The sequence below is a fragment of the Solanum dulcamara genome, chromosome 2 (assembly GCF_947179165.1).
Source record: "Solanum dulcamara chromosome 2, daSolDulc1.2, whole genome shotgun sequence".
Classification (NCBI taxonomy): domain Eukaryota; kingdom Viridiplantae; phylum Streptophyta; class Magnoliopsida; order Solanales; family Solanaceae; genus Solanum; species Solanum dulcamara.
This window is the reverse complement of record NC_077238.1, coordinates 65,876,981-65,898,939: the sequence shown is the minus strand read 5'-3', so window position 1 is coordinate 65,898,939 and position 21,959 is coordinate 65,876,981. Positions and strand designations below refer to the sequence as shown.

General features: G+C 38.7%; 1 pseudogene; it reads left to right on the top strand.

Moving 5' to 3' along the window:
* The first annotated feature begins 21,519 nt into the window (after nucleotides 1–21,519).
* LOC129872386 (B3 domain-containing protein At5g60130-like) overlaps nucleotides 21,520–21,959 on the top strand; it is a 29,242-nt pseudogene continuing 28,802 nt past the window's right edge.

The following is a 21,959-nucleotide window of genomic DNA, read 5'->3' as shown; positions in this document are numbered from 1 at the left end:
ACAAGTCATTCAACTATTCTTTCAAATCCTTCAAATCAGCTGGAGCCATTCTATATGGAGGGATTGAGATAGGCTGGGTGTCAGTAAGAACATCAATCCCGAAGTCAATCTCCCTATCAAGAGGCACTCCAGGCAGATCCTCGGGAAAGACGTCGGGAAACTCATTGACAATCGGGACCGACTCAACATATGGAGACTCAATATGGCCATATTTCACTCGGATAATGTGATAGATACACCCTTTTGAGATTAGCTTCCTAGACCTAAGGTAAGAAATAAACTTACCCTTAGGCATAACGAGACTACCCCTCCACTCTATGACAGCTTTGTTCGGTAATTTGAACTTAACCACCCGAGTCCTACAATCAATAGAGGCATAATAGATATAAAGCTAGTCCATGCCAAGGATCACATCGAAATAAACCATGTCCAACCCAACCAAGTTAGCCAAGGTATCCCTGTAATGAATTGACACAGTACAATCTCTATAGACTCTCTTAGCTAAGACAGAATCACCCACAGGAGTGGTTACACTGAAAGTCTCAAGAAGACATTCAGGAATTTTATTGAATTTGCTAGCCACGTAAGGAGTTACAAAAGATAATGTGGCACCTGGATCCACCAATACATAACAGTCAAGAGAAGAGACTCGAATCATACCCGTCACAACGTTCGGAGAGTTCTCCTGATCTTGAAGACTACCTATGGCATATAGGTGGTTCGTACCTCCCGTCGTGCCTGAAGTAGTGCCCCTCTGCTCACCCCTAGTCGGTGGTGCGGTAGTAGACAACTGGCCCCTGTCTTCCCATGCTGGACACTCTCTCTGAAAATGGTTCATTTGGCCGCATTTATAACAACCGGCCCTCCCCGCTCTACACACTCCCAAATAGAGTTTACCATACTTAGCGCATGGTGGCTTCCCTTGCGAACCTTGACCCTAACCCTGCCGATCGTACCTATTCTGCAGCATAGGTGCACTGGCGGTAGATGAGGCATAGTTGGAATTGCCCTTGTTTTGCATTTGTTCACTCTCATGGCCTGTTGATTTTACCTTCTTGCTCAGGTGCTCTTCTCTATCTATTCTTTTCTCATCCTCTACCTGTTGAGCATACACCATTAATCAGGATATATCCATATCCGAGATCAACAATGCTATTTTGCACTCCTTCTTCATATGCCTCCCTAATCCGAAGACGAACTTCCTCATCTTTGACCTCATATCTGGGATCATTTCTAGAGCATACCTAGACAGCTAGATGAACTTCAGGCTATACTCCTTAACAGTCATACCCTTCTGTCTCAGATTCACAAATTCCTCCACTTTTGCTTCCCTCAATTCTCGAGGAAAGAAGTGGTCAAGAAAGGCTCCCTCAAATTTATCCCACCTAGCAAGTTCAGTATCCTCACTCCTACCTTGCTCCCTTTGGTTATACCAGATGTTTGCCACATCCTTGAGTTGATAAGACATAAACTGAACCCCCTCAATTTCCATAGCATGCATAGCTTTCAAAATTTTACACATCTCATCAATAAAATTTTGGGGGTCCTCATCAACCTCCAAACCCATGAATGCTGGCGGATTCATTCTCAAAAGTCTCGAATTCTGGCGGTAGCAGACGGCTCTTGGGGACTAGAGCTAAAAGTGGGCGAACTCTGGTTACCATTCCGGGCAGCCATTAATTGAATGAATATGGCAATCGCCCCTGGAAATTTTGCCTCTGATGTGGGTGCAGGCGGGGTAGCAGGCACTTGAGGCGCCTCCGCATATCTCACAGGTTGGCCTCCAGCCCTTGCCGGGCGTACCTCAGACTGAGGCATCTCTGCATTTTTGCCATTTCTCTGGCTGGCAGTACGTTTTGGAGGCATTATCTGTAACGTATAAACGCACGAATTAGAAGGGAAGTTTCATACGGTTTAACTCCATCGCACGAATTCAGAGTATGAATGAAGTGAAACAATTTCTAATGTCCTATAGCCTCCTACTTATAAGTGTGGTGCACAACGAGCCCATAAGCAAGACTCTACTCGACACGGCTTCATAGACTCCCTAGGACTATTGAACTCTGGGCTCTAATACCATATTTGTCACGCCCCGGGAGGGTACCCTAGGCGTGGTCGGTACTCGGAGGCCATTTCTAACCTACGAGCGAACCACCTCGTCCAGTCACAGATTCATTCAAATATGTTCTCTTAGCGAAAAACTCAATTAAAGAAATACTGTTCATATATATATAGGGGCCAAAGGCCAAGCATTTTCAACCCAACAAAACAATATAATAAGGCTCCTCAAAATAACAGTTCAACTTCCCCACACTCCAGTCTATGAAGGCTCTATCAAAGTCTAAGAGGTGCCAATGACAAGTCCATGGCTACGAATAATCAAAATAAAGGGAACGACAACACACTATACAAGAAAGCTCAACATCCTCTCAAAACTAGGAGGACTCACCAACTATCTGGGAGTGTATGTGGATATTCAACGGAGTGCCGGTTGATGATCTCTAGTACTTGTCTCTGTATCATAAAACGATGCAGGCCAAATGGCGTCAGTATATGGAATGTACGAGTATGTAAAATGGCCGAATGCAACGAACATTAAGGAAGAATCAATCAACTCGGAATCCCAACTCAAAAAGGATAACAACTCAATCACATGTCCTAAGTCTAAATAAGGATATGATTTAGACGAGACCAATCACATACAATTCAACTCAATCTGACTCAGAATACTAGCAAGGCCTATTTGGGAGTTTCTCTTACCCGACAACCATCACTTATGAGCCAGTCAAAGTACAATAAACCGACATTGTTGCCGCGTCCGTTCATACTTTGCCAGGGTATGAACGAATCAACCAATCATGGATCCAATCCAACCAAGTCTTATAATGTCAAGACAAACATCTCGGGGAAACATCTGACTTTAACGGTTCAATCCCCCTCTACATTTGGCGACGTAGTTATTGGGTACGAGTATGCACTATACTCTTGCCCAATTCGGTGCTTGATACTCCTCCCAAGACTCAATGCTCATAAAACTCCATCCAATCAACTCAATCAAATCATATCGACAAGTCTCTTTACAACCTTGTCAACTCATCAACTCTATCATGATCAAATCTCTCTCAATCATACTATCCGATCAATCTCAATCATATCTTTCAAAAGAAATTTAAAAGCACATTTATAGCAACATATAGACATAACCAATCATTTACTCCATTCATTTGAGAAATCCTTGAGACTCATCAAAACTTCAAGACATTAAATCACACTTTAAAATAGGAAACACTTCTTAAGAAAATAACATCTTTTATAATAATCCACATAGTTAAGAAGATCAATAAAACAGATTTTAACAACTTATTTCCATCAAATCATACTCACATAAGGGCTCATTTTAGGAACTTCCTAGCTCAACAACATCAACACATATAGAATCAAATAAATTTGGGACAAAACTCATTCAACCATAAACCATACCAAAAAACTTCATTTTCATGGACATCTAACCTCAAAGCAAGAGTAGGGCACATGGGTGGACTCAACCCATGTTTTGGATAGCCTTACATACCGTAGAGTAGACTCTTGAAGAAACCTTGTTGTTGGGTCTTCAATGGAAAGCTTGAAGTCTTGAAGCTCTTGGAACTCTTCTTGCTGGAAATAGAGAAGAAGAAGAAGAAGAAGAAGAAGAAAAGAGAGGAAGAGATTTCTAGGGATTTTCTAGAGAGAGATTGAGGGCTGAAAATATGTCCCCAAATTGGCCAAGGATGATACATATATAACTTGGGTAAGTTCCCAAATTACCCCTCCTCAAAAGTTCTGAAAATAGGCTAATAATGCAGCTGGCGCGATAGTGGCGCGTCGCGCCATTGCAGCGCCAGGGCGATTATGCCTAAAACCTGCACACCTCGTAGTGGCACGCCGCGCCATAGACATAACTACTGAGGCATGTTTATGGGGTGATAATGGTGCATCGCGCCCTTACAGCGCCAAGGCCATTGTTCCTGGGTTCTGGAAATTAGGCTTGAAAAATCCTGCACAACTTTTAGTGGCGCGTCACGCCAAGGACCAAACTACTGAGGCATGTTCCTATCGCGATAGTGGCGCGTCGCGCCTCTGCGGCGCCAAGCCCATTTTTCCAGCAATTGCAACCCAGGCCTGAAAATCTCTACTGCGCTAGTTCATCTTAAGATCGTCATATCTTTTGACTCCGAAGTCCAAAAATTACATTCTTGGTGGCATTGGAAAGAAGACTAGATGACTTTTAATTTAATGGGTCGTGGGCCACCTAGATTGTCGTCTTTCAAATGATAGGATCATTAGAAGTTGACCCCTCATATGAACTCATCCTAAAACTTAGCCACGACGAATATTTTAGACTTAGCTTGGTCCTAGGGGTCCTTCGTGACCCCACATCACCTCTAGCACTTCTCAATTTCTCAAGGACTCGTCTTAACTCCTGCAACTGCTCCACAATACTCGAGTTGACCCTACCTGAATACAAGAATAGTCCGAATCTTAGGGAAAACTTTTGAGGGGTGTTATAATCCCGTCCTCCTTTTATTGAAGGAAGTTGTTCACAAACAAGGGGTAATGGTTTTCACCAAAGGGGGAGATGGTATGTTGAGATACCAAAGTAGATTGTGTGTACCTGATGTCGATGATGTTTGAGAGAGGATCATGGCCGAAGCGCATTGTTCTAGATACTCTATTCATTCAGGCTCCACAAAGATGTATCATGACTTAAGGGAAATCTATTGGTGGAGTGGGATGAAGAGGGATATTGCAGAATTCGTTTCCAAGTGCCTGAATTGCCAACAGGTGAAGGTTGAGACACAAAGGCCATGTGGTTTAGCCTAAAACATAGAAATTCCGGAATGGAAGTGGGAGATGATCAACATGGACTTTATTACAGGTTTGCCAAAGTCCCGAAAACAACATGACTCGATTTGGGTAATTGTAGATAGAATGAAAAAATCAGCTCACTTCTTGGCGGTTAAGACTACTGACGCCGTAGAAGATTATGCAAAGTTGTACATCCAAGAGATCGTCAGATTGCATGGGGTTCCCTTGTCTATCATCTCAGACAGAGGATCTCAGTTCACTTCCCAATTTTGGAGATCCTTTCAAAAGGGACTGGGTTCGAAGGTGAACTTGAGTACGACTTTCCACCCCCAGACAGATGTCCAGGCAGAACACACCATCCAGATATTGGAAGATATGTTGAGGGCATGTATGCTTGACTTCAAGGGAAATTGGGATGATCACTTACCTCTCATAGAGTTTGCATATAACAGTGGCTATCATGCAAGCATTCAAATAGCTCCTTATGAAGCCTTGTATAGGAGGAGGTGTAGATCACCCATTGGTTGGTTTGAAGTTGGTGAAGTTGAGTTGATTGGGCCTGATTTTGTTCATCAGGCCATGGAGAAGGTGAGAGTCATTCAAGACAGACTAAAGACAGCCCAAAGCTGCCAAAAATCTTACACCGACGTGAGGAGGAGAGACTTAAAGTTTGAGGTGGGGGATTGGGTATACCTTAAGGTGTTGCCCATGAAAGGCGTCATGAGGTTTGGAAGGAAGGTAAAGCTTAGTCCCCGATATATCGGTCCTTACCAGATTTTGAGGCGGATTGGGAGTATTGCCTATGAGTTGGAGTTACCCTCAGGGCTATTCTCTATTCATCTGGTGTTCCATGTTTCGATGTTGAAAAAGTTCTTGGGCGATCCCTCATTGGTAGTCCCCATTGATAGCATTGGAATTAAGGATAGCTTGTCTTATGAGGAGGTTTCGGTTCAAATTCTTGATCGCCAAATTCGCAAACTGAGGAACAAAGAGATCACCTTAGTCAAAGTCTTGTGGAGGAACCAAATTGTTGAGAAAGCCACATGGGAAGTAAAGGAAGCCATGAAATCTAAATATCCACATCTATTTGTGCCTACCGGGGAGAATGTTGAAGGTAATGTCCATTTCCTTGACTTGAATTCATTTATGCATTTTGGGTTTTGATTGATAATTGTTTGAGAATTTGATTGGTTGAATGACTGAAATTTTGATGCTAATTTTTACCCCGAGTCCATTCATGGTCGCTTGTCATTCGAGGACGAATGATCCCAAGGGAGAGATAATGTAATACCCGTCAAAAATTTCTCCTAAAAATTTGGACCTTCCTTGTACACATATAGGGTCAATCGTATTTATTTCTAAGTATATGCTTGAGTTAAGATAAGTCCCTGAGAAATTGAGCAGCGTTAGAGGTGAAGTGGGGTCATATGAAGGACCCCTAGGACCAAATCAATCCAAAAGATTCGCGTGGCTAAGTTTGAGGAGGAGTTCGCATGAGGGGTTGACTTCTAACGACCCTATCTTTTGAAATATGACGATTTGGGTGGCCCACGACCTATTAAATTAAAGGCGGTCGAGTTTTCTTTCCAACGCCACTAAGAATGTAATTTTTGGAGTTCAGATTCGAAAGATATGACGATCCTAAGATGAACTAGCACGACAGGAATTTCATTTTTGGCCTGGGTTGCAACTGCTGGGAAATTGGCCTTGGCGCTGTAAGGGCGCAATGCACCACTATTGCGCTAGAAACATGCCTCAGTAGTTTGGTGTTTGGCGCGATGCGCCACTAAAAGTTGTGCAGGGTTTTTCAAGCCAAATTTCCAGAACCCAAGAATAATGGCCTTGGCGCTGTAAGGGCGCGGTGTGCCACTATCGCACCAGAAACATACCTCAGTAGTTTGGTCTCTAGCGCAGCGTGCCACTTCGAGGTGTGCAGGTTTTAGGCATAATCAGCCTGGTGCTGCAATGGCGCGACATGCCACTATCTCGCCAGTAGCATTTAAGCCTATTTTCATGAATTTTGAGGAGGGGCAATTTGGGAACTTACCCAAATTATATATGTATTTCCCTTGGTCATTTCGGAACACATATTTGTAGCCTCACTCTCTCTATAAAAAGCCGTAGGAGTTCCTCTCTCTCTCTCTTCTTTTCCTTCTCCATTTCCAATAAGAAGAGTTCCAAGAGCTTCTACATTCAAGTTTCCATTGAAGACCCAACTACAAGGTTTCTTCAAGAATCTATTCTAAGGTATGTAAGGCTATCCAAAATATGGTTTGAGTACACCCATGTGACCTACTCTTGCTTTGATGGTTAAAGATCCATGAGAATGGAGTTTCTTGGTATGGTTTATATTTGAATGAGTTTTGTCTCTTATAAATTCAATTTTGTTTGTATTAATGTTGTTGAGCTAAGATGTTCCTAAACCCTCATGTTCGTATGAGTTGGTAAGGATGACGTCTTATTATGTTTTGTTGATCTCTTTAGCCATGTGCTTATGTTGCTAAAGTCAATTTCCGTAAATGTGTTATTCTACTTGAATTGTTGAGCTAAAGTCATAGAGTCGTAATGAGTCTTGAGAAGATATCATAAATGCTTATCTAAATAAGGCTTGATTGAGTTGATTGGAGGATAGAATTGACGAGTGGATGAGGTCCTAAATGGAACTTGCTATCATGACTTAATTGAGTTGAAATGAGAATAGAGTTGATGAATTGGCAATGACTCACATGAAACTAGCCGTGAGGGCTTGTTTGAGATGATTGGAGGGAGTCTTATGAGCATAGAGTCATGGAGGAGTATCGAGCACCGAAGCAGGTAAGAGTATAGTCCATACTCGAACCCTAGAAACTATGCCACCAATATAGGTAGGGATGGAACCGTTAAAGTCGAATGCTTCCCATGGGATCGAACTGTTAAAGTCAGATTTTTCCCATTTTATTATCTTGAAATGATAGGACTTGACTAATCGATGGTATCCATGATTATGGAGGCGTTCATGCCCTGGCAAGGTATGGACGGACGTGGCAATGACGTCTGATTGTTGTACTATTACTGGCTCATAGGTGATGGTTGTCGGATAAGAGAAACTCCCATTTAAGTCTTGATAGTACTCTGAGTCAGTTGAGTGGCATGAGATTTGGTTTGATCTAAATCACTTCTTGTTAGACTTAGGGCACTTGAGTGAGTTGTTATGTATATATATATATGAGTTGAGATCCTGAGTTGATATTGATGCTTTCTTGATGTTTGTTTCCTCCGGCCATTTTACATACTCGTATATTCCATGTACTGATGCCATTTTGCCTGCATCGTTTTATGATGCCGCGACAGGTACTAGAGATCATCAACCGGTGCCCCGTTGAAGATCCACATACACTTCCAGCTAATTGGTGAGTCCTTCTAGTTTCCGAAGGATCTTGAGCTCCTTGCATAGTTTCATTTTGTCTCTATATTTTGATTGTTGGTAGCCATGGGATTGTCATTGGCACTTTCCAAACTTTAATAGAGGCTTCATTGACTAGAGTGTAGGGTGGTTGGACTGTTATTTTGAAGAGTCCTATTATATTTATTTTGTTGAGTTAAGCATGTTTGGCCTTCGGCCCCCATATTGTAACTAGCATGTTATAATTGATCCTTCTTCTGAGAGTATATGACTGAATGACGGAATGATTGACTTAGGTGGTTCGCTTGAAGGTCAGAAATGGCTTTCAAGTGTCGGTCACGTCTAGGGTACCCTCCCAGGGTGTGACAGAATTCAAGGTATATATATGTTTAAATCTATTTTTTTAAATTACGTTTAATATTTTTACTATATTTTACTTAACTAATTATTTAATGTTATTCATTTTTTCAAACTTCATGTACCTGGGAGCCATGGTACAATATGTTCATTGCAACCAGTTTTGAAAGAAAAGTGAGCGCCAGACTGTCCAGCTGGCTAAAAAAACTAGGGATGATCGGGCATGTTCGAGTTGGATGTTACCTCATATATTTGAAGAATTATACCGCTATTGGGATACCGAAGAATTCAAGGCTTTGTCCGAATAAGAAGAAAAAGCAAGAGTCGTCCTAAAGGGTAGATCGTTGCACACTGGAGGTGCAAAGAGTGTCGGTACGATTCAGAGGGGGATGGTAAGATTTCTAAATTTTAAGTTTAAATTCATTCTGAAATAAATTATTTGACAAAATATTATTTCATTAATTGTATTTTTATTTATAGGAAAAATAATTGGGATGCACTCCCTATCGTAATGAAGTCTTTAAAAAGACTCATGTAATGAAAAAGACTAATGCGTTAGATCTAGATGAGTGGGTGGAGGAAAGGGACGAACGAGTCTATATAAGTTATTTAACATAATGTATAATATATTTTGATTCTAACTTTTATTTTTAATACATACATGCATATATATATATATTGATTATAACTTTTATTTTTTAATATGCATCAAGATTATGAGCAGCACATACGTGATATGAGAGATTCGACCAAGCTAATGCCTGGATAGTCCACTCAAATTTGGAAAGAAAAAGTGGCTGGAGGCATCCACAAGGGCCTAATAGATGGAATGGTCTCTAAGAATAATCTACGATGACTCCAATCAGGTTTAGAAGGTATTGGATCATCGCATCAACCCGAGGCCATTGACAGGGTTCAGATAGCTTCTATGTCTCAGTAAATTGCAGAACTTACAGGGCATTGGCATAATCTGAGAAAAGAAGGGTTGAGGAGAAAAAGAATATGAATGAACAAGTTGAGAAAATTAAAGAACAATTGTTCAACCTCACCCGTCAGCCTCCGCCCCGTTATTCAAGAGGGTGAACTCCGGATGAATCCGACGATAGTGATGAGTACATAGAAAATAGTTCTTAGGTTTCCTATGTTAGTTTATGAACATTTTGAAATTTTTTGTTAACTTTGGAACACTTTAAATCGTTCTAAATAATGACTTTATTCATTTTAAGTATTTAATTATGTTTGTTAGTATGTATTTTGCGTATTTTGTTTGTTGTTATTTGTGCTTGAATGAGATGAATTGCTATGAAGTAAATTAAATTTTGATGCTGTAAAAAGTATTGCAGATAATCGACGGATTGGGTCTTTTATTCCGTCGCTTTTTTGGAATATTTTTTTAAATGTTTTCCAAAAAAAGGATGGACGGAGACTCTCTGTCCGTCGCCTTTCTGAAAATTGTTTAGAACACCAATATCAAATAGAGAAGGATGGAGACCAATAATCCATCGCTTTATATTAAATAATTACTTTTTTAAAAAAGTAAAAAGACAGATTCCGTTGTATTTTTATATATTTTTTTAATTAAAAACATTTAGAGGCTATGTAGTTCGTCGCTTTTTGCGAACCTGTTCGTCGCTTTTTTAAAAGCATCGAGCAAAAAAGCGATGAAAGTTATTTCGTCGCTTTTCTGTCGAGTTTGACCAAGTCCATCGCTTTTTGTGTCATTTTGTCACCTTTTTCAAGTAGTGTAAGCAATTCGGAACCTCAAAAATCCTAACACAACCTCACGTCCCCACACTAGCGAAGGCACCAAACCTAAGAAGTTCTCACGAGAAGCCGCAATAATAACTAAGGATCTACCAAACCCATTTTATGATACTAATCACACCGAATACTATAAAACATACATCAACAACTCCAAAGGAAATTAGAAACACTGGGCTAAGGCACAAGTAAATGAGTACCAATTGAATCTACAGATCTTATAATCCTAAACTAGCCCAAGGCTCAATAGGGAATCAAGATATAAGGATAAGGGAAGGAAAATCCTAAACCCGCCAAATAAAATCCTACTCACATGCAATATAAACTAAAGTTTATTTTATGAAGCACAATCTAAGACCAAGCAGACCATTGCCTACCTCGAAGCCGAACATGCGCACTCTAAGATCCAAATTCTTGACTGTAACATAATTGATCCTCATTGATATCAAAGGACCATTGCCACCCACAGTTTTCACCACCAATTTCCCTTTTTTTCCATTATCATCAGCTCTGTATTAAGAGACAATTCCATGACTCAGATGTTATTAAAAGCCTATTAGGCACAATACTAAACCAAGATTTTCTACAGACTCATGGGCAGTTCCAATACCAAATATATCCAAATCATTCATTACAAAAATATTCATCGATTTTAAATTTGCTAGAGCAGGGTACTTAGCCCTCACAAAAAGTGTCATGTAACCGTCGGTATATAGACAACTTATGGCATACTTTAACATCAAGCGTGTGGCAGAAAATGTCACCATGTTGGTGGAAGAAGTGAGAAGGATAAAGTAAACATTCTCTCAATTCTATTAGAAATTGGAGAAAAATGAGTGGCGTACCCTTGTATACCATGAACAATGGTGAATCCATTGTTATAGATGTTCGATTTAGTAATTTCCACCCCTTAAAAAACACCGCCCTTGAGGAATTTCTAGATCAAAATGGTGTTATTGTGAGAAAATGAGTTGGAGCTAAAGTTTCAATCTTGGTACCAATGCTAAACTACGGAGGAAGTGAAATGAATACGGACCAAGAATATAGTGTTCTTGGAAATGAAGGGAAAGGGAGAATGAAGGGCATGTGAGGAGGGAGGAATTAGTAGGGGCAAAAATGGTAAGTGGAAAATTAATGATGGTGATGCTGGATTTGACAGAACCATCGACGAGGTCAATGAATATAATATTTGATAGGATGATAGCCAATGAATATGGTGGTGGAGATGGAGACAGAGAAGAAGCTTCCATGGAGGAGGGAGATGAAGATGGGGAATGGGTAATTTGGTTGGGTTAAGATAGTTAGAGGGTTAGACATGGATTAAAATTGAGTGGTGGGTCATATTTAAGAAAATTGGATAATTTTTGGTGATTTGGGGCTTTTCATCAAAAGAGGGGTACGGGTGTGTAACATCTAAAAACTTTCTATGCCAAGATTCGAACCATTCTTTTTAAGCGTATAGGGTCAAACTCATCGACTTTTAATTGTATATATGAGTTAGGATCAATTCTTAAGTATTTAAAGAGTATAATATGTGGCTTACGGTCATAAGGGATCTATAAAACCAAGTCAAGCCCAAAGAATTTCTATCGACTAAATTTTTGTATGAGACCGTAGAAGGGTCAATTTCAAATGACCATATCTCTTAGAATATACCGAATTGGTGGACCATACCATATCAAATTAAAGTTATTTGAGACCTCTTTCCAACGCCACCAATATTTCATTTTTTGGAGTTTGGAGTCAAAAGTTATGCTTGGTTGACCAGAGAGGTCCGCGCCAACATAAGAGCCCTTGTAGGCTATTTAGGCTAGTGGATCCACAATAAGCCAATAGCATTAAAGTTAAAGAACGTTAAATTTGATGGAGTTCTACCCGGCAAGTAGTCTCCCCGTGCCAATATAGGGGGTTATGTTGGATTCCATGTAATATCTCTCATGGTCTTAAATGTCTGATAAGGTCACTTCCCCATAAAATGAATGTTTTAAGGTTTCTTATGATGATGTTTAATGTATGCATTCATTATGCACATTGCTTATTCATGTTGCTCTTATATTCTTCATTTCGTAGCATACTCACATACTTAGTACATTCAAAGTACAAACACATACTTTTGCCTACATGATATCACCATGTAGGGACCGATGTCTCTCCTCGACCTCCTCCACATGGCTAGCTCGGGTTAGTTGAAGGTTACTTGTGGTGAGTTCACATGTTCCGGGAATAACCTCCTTTATATTCTAAGCTCATGTTCTGTACTTGAGATCCTACAATTCGTGTATGACTATGAACACTTGTGTGTTTGTTTGGACACAACAAGTTTGCATCTTCTTCTTTGTTTAATCTATAATTATTTTTGTTCTTATATTTCTTTAATTATGTCTTGAAATTTTTTCTTGTATATTTTAGAATACTCATAATCTCTGTTGGTTGAGGAAATTCTTTGTCCTAATAGAATTGGAAAATGAATATATTGTCATTTTAGGATTAGGAGAAACTTTTCCTTATAGGTTTGAGGCTACTTGGGATCTATATATATGGGATGTATTTTTGGATCTAAAAGATTGTAAGCTTCTTTTTCTTTCATAGTGAAAAACTCTATCTTCTTTTCCTTGGAGGATTAGACCTAACAGAACCTCATTAAATCTTTGTGTTATTTTTCCTCTCTATTTTATATGCTTGTGATGGTGTGCTAGTTAGCCCACAATATTTCCGTAACACATTTTATCTTGTATTTTTCATTTCTAGTATGAGTAGCTAAACCCATTAGATGACGTTGTGGACCCTTATGGTATTTATTATATGAATGGATATTAGCTTATCTGGCTTACTTACAACTCCGGCCCCTTAAAAAGGTCATATTTTCTTGAATTCGAAGTTTCCTATTAAATTCCTAGCTTAGAATGTAGTCTAGTTTTTGAATTAATAAATCAGTCACTCTTTTATTTGAATAAAATCTTAGGAATTTATCTATTTTGCAATCATTGACACCTTGACGCACGTGTACTCCACGTCGGATCGACCCCAATCTTTATTGAGTTTATTATTGGTAGACTATACTACACTTTATTTTGAAGCGTAGAAGTTATCACGTTCGAGTCTCAATTCAAAATGAATTAAAGATAATGTACGATGTGTATTGATTTAGAAACTCTGCATTTATTCCTTATCAAAAACAAAAAAGCAAAAGAGAAATAGGTATACTATTTTATGTAATTAGATAGATTTTGTGTCTGGTTCTATTATGTTTGTAGACACATGATTTTTGACCCTGCCTAATATTTACACCTTTTTAGCATTAGATTTTTTCTTTTAGTGTAAAAGTTAATCTTTTGACCTTTATTTCATTTTTATAAAATTTTACTTGAGAAATTTGAAAAATACAAAAATAGTCATGATTTTTAGACAATACTTTTATTTTTGATTTTTGAATAAAAAGAAAATCTAAAAAATATGATCTTTTTATTTTTTTGTATTTAATATTTAGGTAGTATTTTATTGTTTGTAATTTTTAAAAGATAAATAAAAAAAGATCGAACCCAATAGCATGCTGCCACATGGTAAATTTCATCCCAATCTCTATCAAAAGTAGATTTCATAGGAAAGAATTATATTCTACTCTTCCTTCCCAACCTTTTTTTAAATCTTATCCAAAACCCATAAGAGTATTTTTCAGAAGGTTAGACCCCAAAATATAGGTCACATATGTCAGGATCAAAAAATGGTCCCACCTTGACTAATCAACCTAAAACCCAAATAAGGAGGAAAATGTGAAAGTAAAACAAGATGGAAGACTAATAGATCATTGTCATGACCTGATTTCTTGAGTCATGATAGCACCTACTATATCCCACTAGTAGGTAAACCTAACCCATATCGCGAAGCCTGAGACAGCGGGCTATCAAACAGAAGCAAAGAATGCGAGAGATGACAATAATAATAGCAAATATGAGAAGGAGAGAGAATCAAATAGATACAAAAATAGACCCCCAAGACTTGGTATCAGTCGGTAGTCGAGCTTTTAGTCAAAACCAGAGTACAAGCTTATACAAAACAATGTATAAGTAGAAACTATCTCCGAAACCAAAATAAAGACTAGTCCTATCCAATGCTGAGAGAGATAGGCAACTCCAAACACCAGGAGCTCATCCCAGTCTCCGAATCCCAAAGAGATGCTTTGCGCGAGACCCTAATCAGCAGTGAGTACCCTTACTATGATCTGCATAGTGCAGAAGTGTTATGAGTACCAACAAGTGGCACTCAGTCAGCATAGGCCGACTGATCTCCGTAGATAAAATTTGCATAATAGGCATATAAGAAAGGAGCATATATCACAAGTAATAATGAAACAACAAGAAATTCATAATAAGGAACAAACCGGAAGCTAAGCACCGAAAAAGACAAAAGTAGGGTAAAAGAAGTAAAGGAAAAACCTGGATGTGCTAGCCCATCAACCTATACATGACAAAGCTCTATTAAGGGAGACTGCTAACCAAAGTCATAGAAAGAGAAACAACCACAAGTAGCACATAGAATCTAAGAAGGCTATTCTAGAAGAATCATGCATAAAAGAGTCACATATGAGAGAATATGGGGAGTACCTACCTTCTAACAAAAGAACCACCCTTCGTACTTCCACAAGTATATAAATAGCCAACTAAAACCTTACCGAGCCGCAAATGCCCGGCAAGAACGTGATCACAACCTAAAACTTGTACAGCCTCCAAAAGACCAAAAATTCCACATCCAATTATACTGGTGATAGGCAATGCATATGAATGAGAGTAATGCAATAAAATCAGTAGTGCCATAGTACCAATATATATAAACCTACCCTTCAGTCCCATCCACTGAGGTAGAACCCCTGCACACCTCCCTCTTTCTATTGCAATGGGTCACACGGATAGAGGAATCCATGGGGGACTTAGGAGTGTCCACAATAATAGCTAAGGATCTACCAAACCTATTTTGTGATACTAATCACACTGACTACTATAAAACATCAATCAACAACTCCAAAGGAAATTAGAAACACTAGACCAAGATAATGGGTACCCAGTAGGCATCTTTGATTAACTATTTCTAAAAAAAAATAAACTCTCCTAATCCAAAAACATTACACCATGACGTTCCTAGCAAGAAACTCTACAATTTAGCCACAAAATTCACAAAAAACGGAGCTCAAATTATCAAGATACAATCTCCTAAAGTTCAAAAATATATCAATCCGAAAATCACTAAGGTCAGTAGCTAATTTCATAAATTTACCTCACACGAAGCCTCCACACAAGATTCTACGATTAGACAAGGGTCATTTTGAGCGAAATTCCAAAACGGGCATCGAAATTAGACTAGAAGCCTCAGGAAGCAAACGAAGAGTCGTTCTAGACTAAATTCGTAATTCCAGAGCTAACCTCACTCTTAGAATTTTCATCCGAGCATGGTTTCCAAGAATGTTGACTAAAGTCAACCATGGGACAAATATTAAAAGCAAAAGTGCCAAATAGTCTCAAACTCATATCGATTGCCTCGGTACTCATTTCGACCATGCCACTAGCCTAATTTGGCCATTCCAGAGCTGATGGAACTGTCAAAATTCTATTCTGAAGTCATTTTCCTGAAGTTATGACCGTAGTCAACTTTTCAAGTTATAAAAGCTCCTAAACAAGAAAATAGGTCTAAAACCAAACAAATGACCAGACAATTATGCTACTGGTGACAGCAGGTCATAAATGACCTGGGGTCTCTATAAGAATGCTCTGAACAATGAAATGGGTGCAGTATTAGGAAAATTACCTGGAGGGTCATTACAACATCCACTTCTAAAAGAACTTTTTTCCACGAAAGTAAAGACAAGGACATACCTAGAGGCTTAATTAAGCTGGGGAACTACTCCTGCATCTCCTCCTCAGTCTCCCAGGTAGGCTTCTTTATTGGACAATAGCTCAACTAGACCTTAACCACAGGGATGAACTTAGAACAAAGATGGCAAACATCTTTGTCTAGAATAGAAACCGGCTCCTCAACAAAAGTCATGCGATCAACCAACTCAATTGAATCATATCGGAGTACGTTTGACTCATATGGGATATACCGGTGCATCATAAAAACATGGAAAATAAGGTGTATAGCTGAAATTGGTTGAGGCAAGGCCAACTCTTAAGCAACCTCTCTAACCCTCCTCAGAATCTCAAAAGGCCTGATATACCTGGGGCTAAGCTGGCCCCGCCTGCAGAATCTCATTACACTTTTCAAGGGCGACACCCGTAAGAACACCTAATCTACAACTCAAAGTTCAAGGATCGGCATTTGCGATCAACATAAGACTGATGCCTACTCTTAGCTGTCCTGAGCCTATCTTGCATAACCCAAACCATAGCTACGTCCTCCTCAAGTAAATTAATACTGTGCGGCCAAGGCTTAGAAGAATCAAACCAGCCAATTAGATTGCGACAATGCCTACTGCCTACCATATAAGGCCTCAAATAGGGCTATTTGAATACTAGAGTGGTAGCTGATGTTGTATAAAAACTCCGCCAAAGGCAAGTACTACTCCCAATGACCTTCAAACTCTAATACAAAAGCTTGTAACATATTCTCTATAACCTGAATAGTATGTTGTGATTGACCATCGGTTTGTGGATGAAATATCATGCTAAGATCAACTCGGAGTCCCAACTCTCTATGAAAGACTCTCCAAAAACTAGAGGTAAACTGAGATCCTCTATCTAATATAATAGACACTAGTACCCGGCGAAGATGGACCACCTATTGAATATAGATCTGAGCTAGATGCTCTGCAGTGAAAGTAGATCGCAATGGTAGGAAGTGCACTGACTTGGTTAATAGATCAATGATAACTTAAATACCATCATTACCTCAGGGTGTCTGAGTTAATCCCATCATGAAGTCCATGGCGATATGCTCATATTTCTACTTGGGAATAGGTAATCTCTGAAACACTCCACCAGGCCGCTGATTCTAGGCCTTAACCTATTGGCAACTCAAGCTATAATACTAAGCTATATGTCTCCTTATGCCATACCATGAGTAATGCTACCTTAAATCCTGATACAACTTTGGGTGCTCGGATGAATATAATACCTAGAATTATAGGCCTCACGAAGGATCACCAGAATAAAGTCTCCAACTCTGGGAACAAAAAGGCGACCATGAAACCATAGTACCCCATCTAAATCTATAGAAGCCTGGCCACACTCGCCTCATAATACCAACTCTCAAAGCTCTACCAATGCTCTGTCCTGAAACTACTGGCCATGAATCTGATCCAATAAATATGAACAAGCTTCCACAAAAGCCAAAATTGGTTTGGAATTTGAGATATCCAACCTGACCATGGTATTAGTCAAAGACCAAATATCTAAGGGTATGGGTCGCTCACAATAGGCAAGTACGCTAAAATGCCCATACTCCCTACCTTTCAGCTCAAAGCGTCCTCTACTATATTTGCCTTGCCTAGAAAGGTAGAGGATAGAGATATCATAATCAGCTAATAGCTCCATCTAGCACTGCTATCTATAATTAAGCTCCCTCTAACTCATAATATTTTGTATGCTATGGTGATCTGTATATATCTCACATTAGACCGTATATATGTAATGCCTCCAAATCTAGGTCATGAGTGGGGTAGTTGCACTCATGCGTTCTCAACTGTCTAGAAGCATAAGAAATAACTCAAAACTGCTGTATCAGAACACACCTAAGACCTACACTAGAAGCATCATAATATACTGACAAGCTCTTACCCTCAACTAGAAGATACAAAATAGGAGCGGTAGTAAGCAACTACTTGAATGAATGGGTATGTGATTGGACTAGTTGGTTCGCTTGGGGACCAGCAATGGTCTTCGAGTGCCGGCCACGTCTAGGGTACCCTCTCGGAGCGTGACATCTACCTTCCCTCTTTTGCTCTGACTTGTATTTTATATTTTTGACAATCATTTCTGCATTATATATTTATATCTATTATTAGCTTTTGTATATAGTAGCTCCTGTATAGGTGACACCAGGTCCGAGGTTTGGTATAGTGTCATCCCGCCAGATTTGGTCACCTTTGGGCCTTTTTGTATATTTTGTATTGTATTTACATATTTATACTTTGTCCCAATATTTTTTGTAATCTTTGTCTAGCTTCCGCCTTCTTATGCTATTTATTATTTAATTAATTTAAGGTTTGACTTTCTCTAGATTTGGGTTTGGCTTGCCTATTCTAGGGTTATAGTAGGCGCCATCATTGCCTGGATTTGGGTCTTCATAGAGTGGTGTCAGAGCTTAGGTTGACCGGTCTTACCATTACCAGAGCAAGTGTCTAGTAGAGACTCGCGGATCGGTAAGATGACGTCTATATCCAATCTTCGGGACGCTATAGGACATTGTTAGAAATTAAGTCACTATTCTTTTTTCTAATCGTGCGCTAATCATGATGAACACCTCTAAATCCTATTTGTTTCTCTCTTTCTATGATGGCGAGGATGAGATCTAATCAGGGTGGAGTCACCTCCGAGATTTTATCATCTTTTACGTACATCTAGGGCATGCCAAAAGAAGAGAAAGAATAAGCTTTAAATACTCTCTACTTTCCCTCATGGAGTTATCATATGCATATATCATACCCGGTCCGTCATGGCTCGGTGAATAATTATAGCATAATAGCATCATACTTATGTCAAAAGCTTACCAAGAGGAAAGAAGGATAGCTCTATTTACTCATACCAAAGACATGCCAAGAGAAATGAGATAGCTTCACATACCTCTTATGGATTACTCTTACCCACGTTCGCCTCATCGTCTTTTGAACCTATTTGACATTAAAGCAATACTAAGTTTAATAACCTTTCACTTTCCAATTTCCAATTTCCAACTCTACAACCAAGTATCCATTTCCCTCGACTAGTTTATTACTAGTTCCGAAGTTACCAACAATTGGGCAGCATCTCCCCTATAACTTGCCGTATCCAACCGCTAATCTTAGCAGCCATATTACTAACAACAACCAGAATCCATATAAACAATGACATCACTTCAACATTACTCAATACAACTCCAAACAACTAGCTAAAAACTATGATACCAAAATAGAGTTTTTAACCTTTATTTCGTAAAATATTTAGCAATATGAAATGTAGGGTTGTGTGGATTCAACCATATGAACCCAAACCATTTTTCAAACACCTTCCAGACTGAAAAATGCAACAAAACCATCTGCAACCACAGCACCACAATCGCAACACACTACTCGACATCTATTTCACTATAACGACTTTAATTTAGTTTGTTTCTAACATCAAGCATAATTATGCAATTTTTCCACTTCAAAACTTATTTAAGACATGTAATATACCTCATAAAATCATCATAAACTCCAATTTGAAAGGTAAAACCTTACCTTTCCCAAAACACGCCAAACTCGCCAAAACTCGCCTCGGAAGTTTCTTTAGCGCGACTAAAACTTTGTGGCTTCTTGTTGTCCTTTTGGTGCTTCCCCAAATCATAAATTTACATTAATAACACCTTCATATCACCTTGGTATACCCTAGTTAATTATTTCACAAAATGAAATTGGAGACTTACCTTTTTTTCCTCCAAATCCGTAGCCTTCTTTCTCTCTTAGCTTAGGGTTTCTCTTCTCTTTTTTTCTCTAGAGGTTTCTTGAATTTTTGAGATAAGAATGACCTTTTGTTGATAAGGATGATCATAAACATATATATATGCCATCTTAGGAGGTGACACATGTCAACCCCTAAGTGGTAACACGTGTCAAGCCCTCATTGGGCCAACACACCACCTCCTCCAACCATGAGCTGCCACGTGGTATGTGGGGTCCACCCCTTGCTCCAGCTTCTGCCACATGGCACTTCCAGATGCTTCCACATGGCACTCTATCATGCTGCCATGTGTCACCTTCTTTTCCCCCTCGTGGGTTCGTAATCTCGTCTTATTTTATGAACCTATGTAATCCTTGCTACGTAAGCTTGGTATGTTCTCAAGTAGCTTAAGTATGTAAGATTTCCAAGTTGGTCGCTTACGTAAGTAATCAAATATACTTATTTTTTTACAACACATTTTCACTTTGAACTTCTAAATTTCAAGTATGATCCATTATCTTACTAAAATACGTTCCGAAATTATTTCTTTTCATGAACTAAGTCAATAAGTTACCGCATCAGTTATGATTACGTTGATGGTAGCATTGCTTTCTTTTATTGGGTCACCAGATTAGTTATAATTGTTATATTTCCAATTAAGGAAAAGTTCATCTCAGTTGTTATAATTCATCACGTTTCTCCCTAGTTAATATAGTACATTGGCTACATGAGAGGAAAAACGATTACTATATCTTCATTATCTTCAAAGTTTTCATCCCAGAAATCAGTGCAAAACGACTTGTGAGTATACTACCCCTTATCATGGTCTTTGATGGGACTTTGATTCTTGAATATTTTTTTTCTTTTTGGAGATGTGGGCAGCATATATATATGGGGAGGGGAAGGTCTTGTTGAGATTTAGATCTGCAAAACTTGGATATACCTTGTGGTATTTTTATACTTTTTAAATGTACTTTCCCTTTCATCCTCTTTTTATGTTCTTATATTCATGTATTTAATCTATTATTGTTGTTGATCCTTTTTCTTGAAACATTTTCAATTTATTCTTTTTGAAAATTTGTGCTTTGAATAAGGGGAGAGAAAGTAAAAAGTGGAAAGATGCCTTTTGTGATGCAAGTAAATTTTATAATTTTTTATATATGTTAAATCTCCAAATTTTATACCAGTACTATGTATAATTTAGTCAGCCGATGTTAAAAATTGCATATATCATTTCTAACTAACCATATTATGAGTGTTGATAGAAGTAATTTTGCAGTAAAACTATGGAAATGCCTCAAATTTTGTTTTGTAGTTTTTGAAATAGTTACATTCTTGAACTCCAACCTTAAAAATCTCAAACTTTGAGTTTACTTGAAATATTTTTTTATCTAAAACTGGCTGCATTTATGATATGGTCAAATCTTATTTAAAGAAATTCGTGTTGCTCTACATTTATTTTTTCGATAGTCAAAGTTTTTTCTTTCACAGAAACTTCCCACAGGTTATATAGATTACAAGAATGGAATGCTACCTAGGAATGTTTCCCTTAGGTATATGTTTGGAAATATGTGGCCTATAGGAGTAACCAAATCAGGAAAACATATTTATTTTGAACATGGATGGGAGAAATTCATTGAAGACAACATCGTAGAGTTTGGAGACTTCATTATTTTTGACTATGATGGAACTAGAATTTTTGACTTTAAACTACTTGGAAGAACTGGATGTGTAAAGAAAGGAGATGGAGGTTTAAAATTTTCTATGAAGGAGGAGGACGAGGAAGAAATGAATGTTGACCATCAAAAGACTATGGAGTTAAAGGAGAATACTTGGGCCAGAGATAGCACGAGCAATTCATCTTCTAATGATAGTGATGAGGATAACATGGTAGAAGAAGAAGATGATCGAGATGAGGAATATGAAGAAACAGAAAATGTGCCACCTTCAAATTGCATCCATCTGGAAGAGGAAGAAGAACAACAGGACGAGGAAGAGGGAAAAGAGAC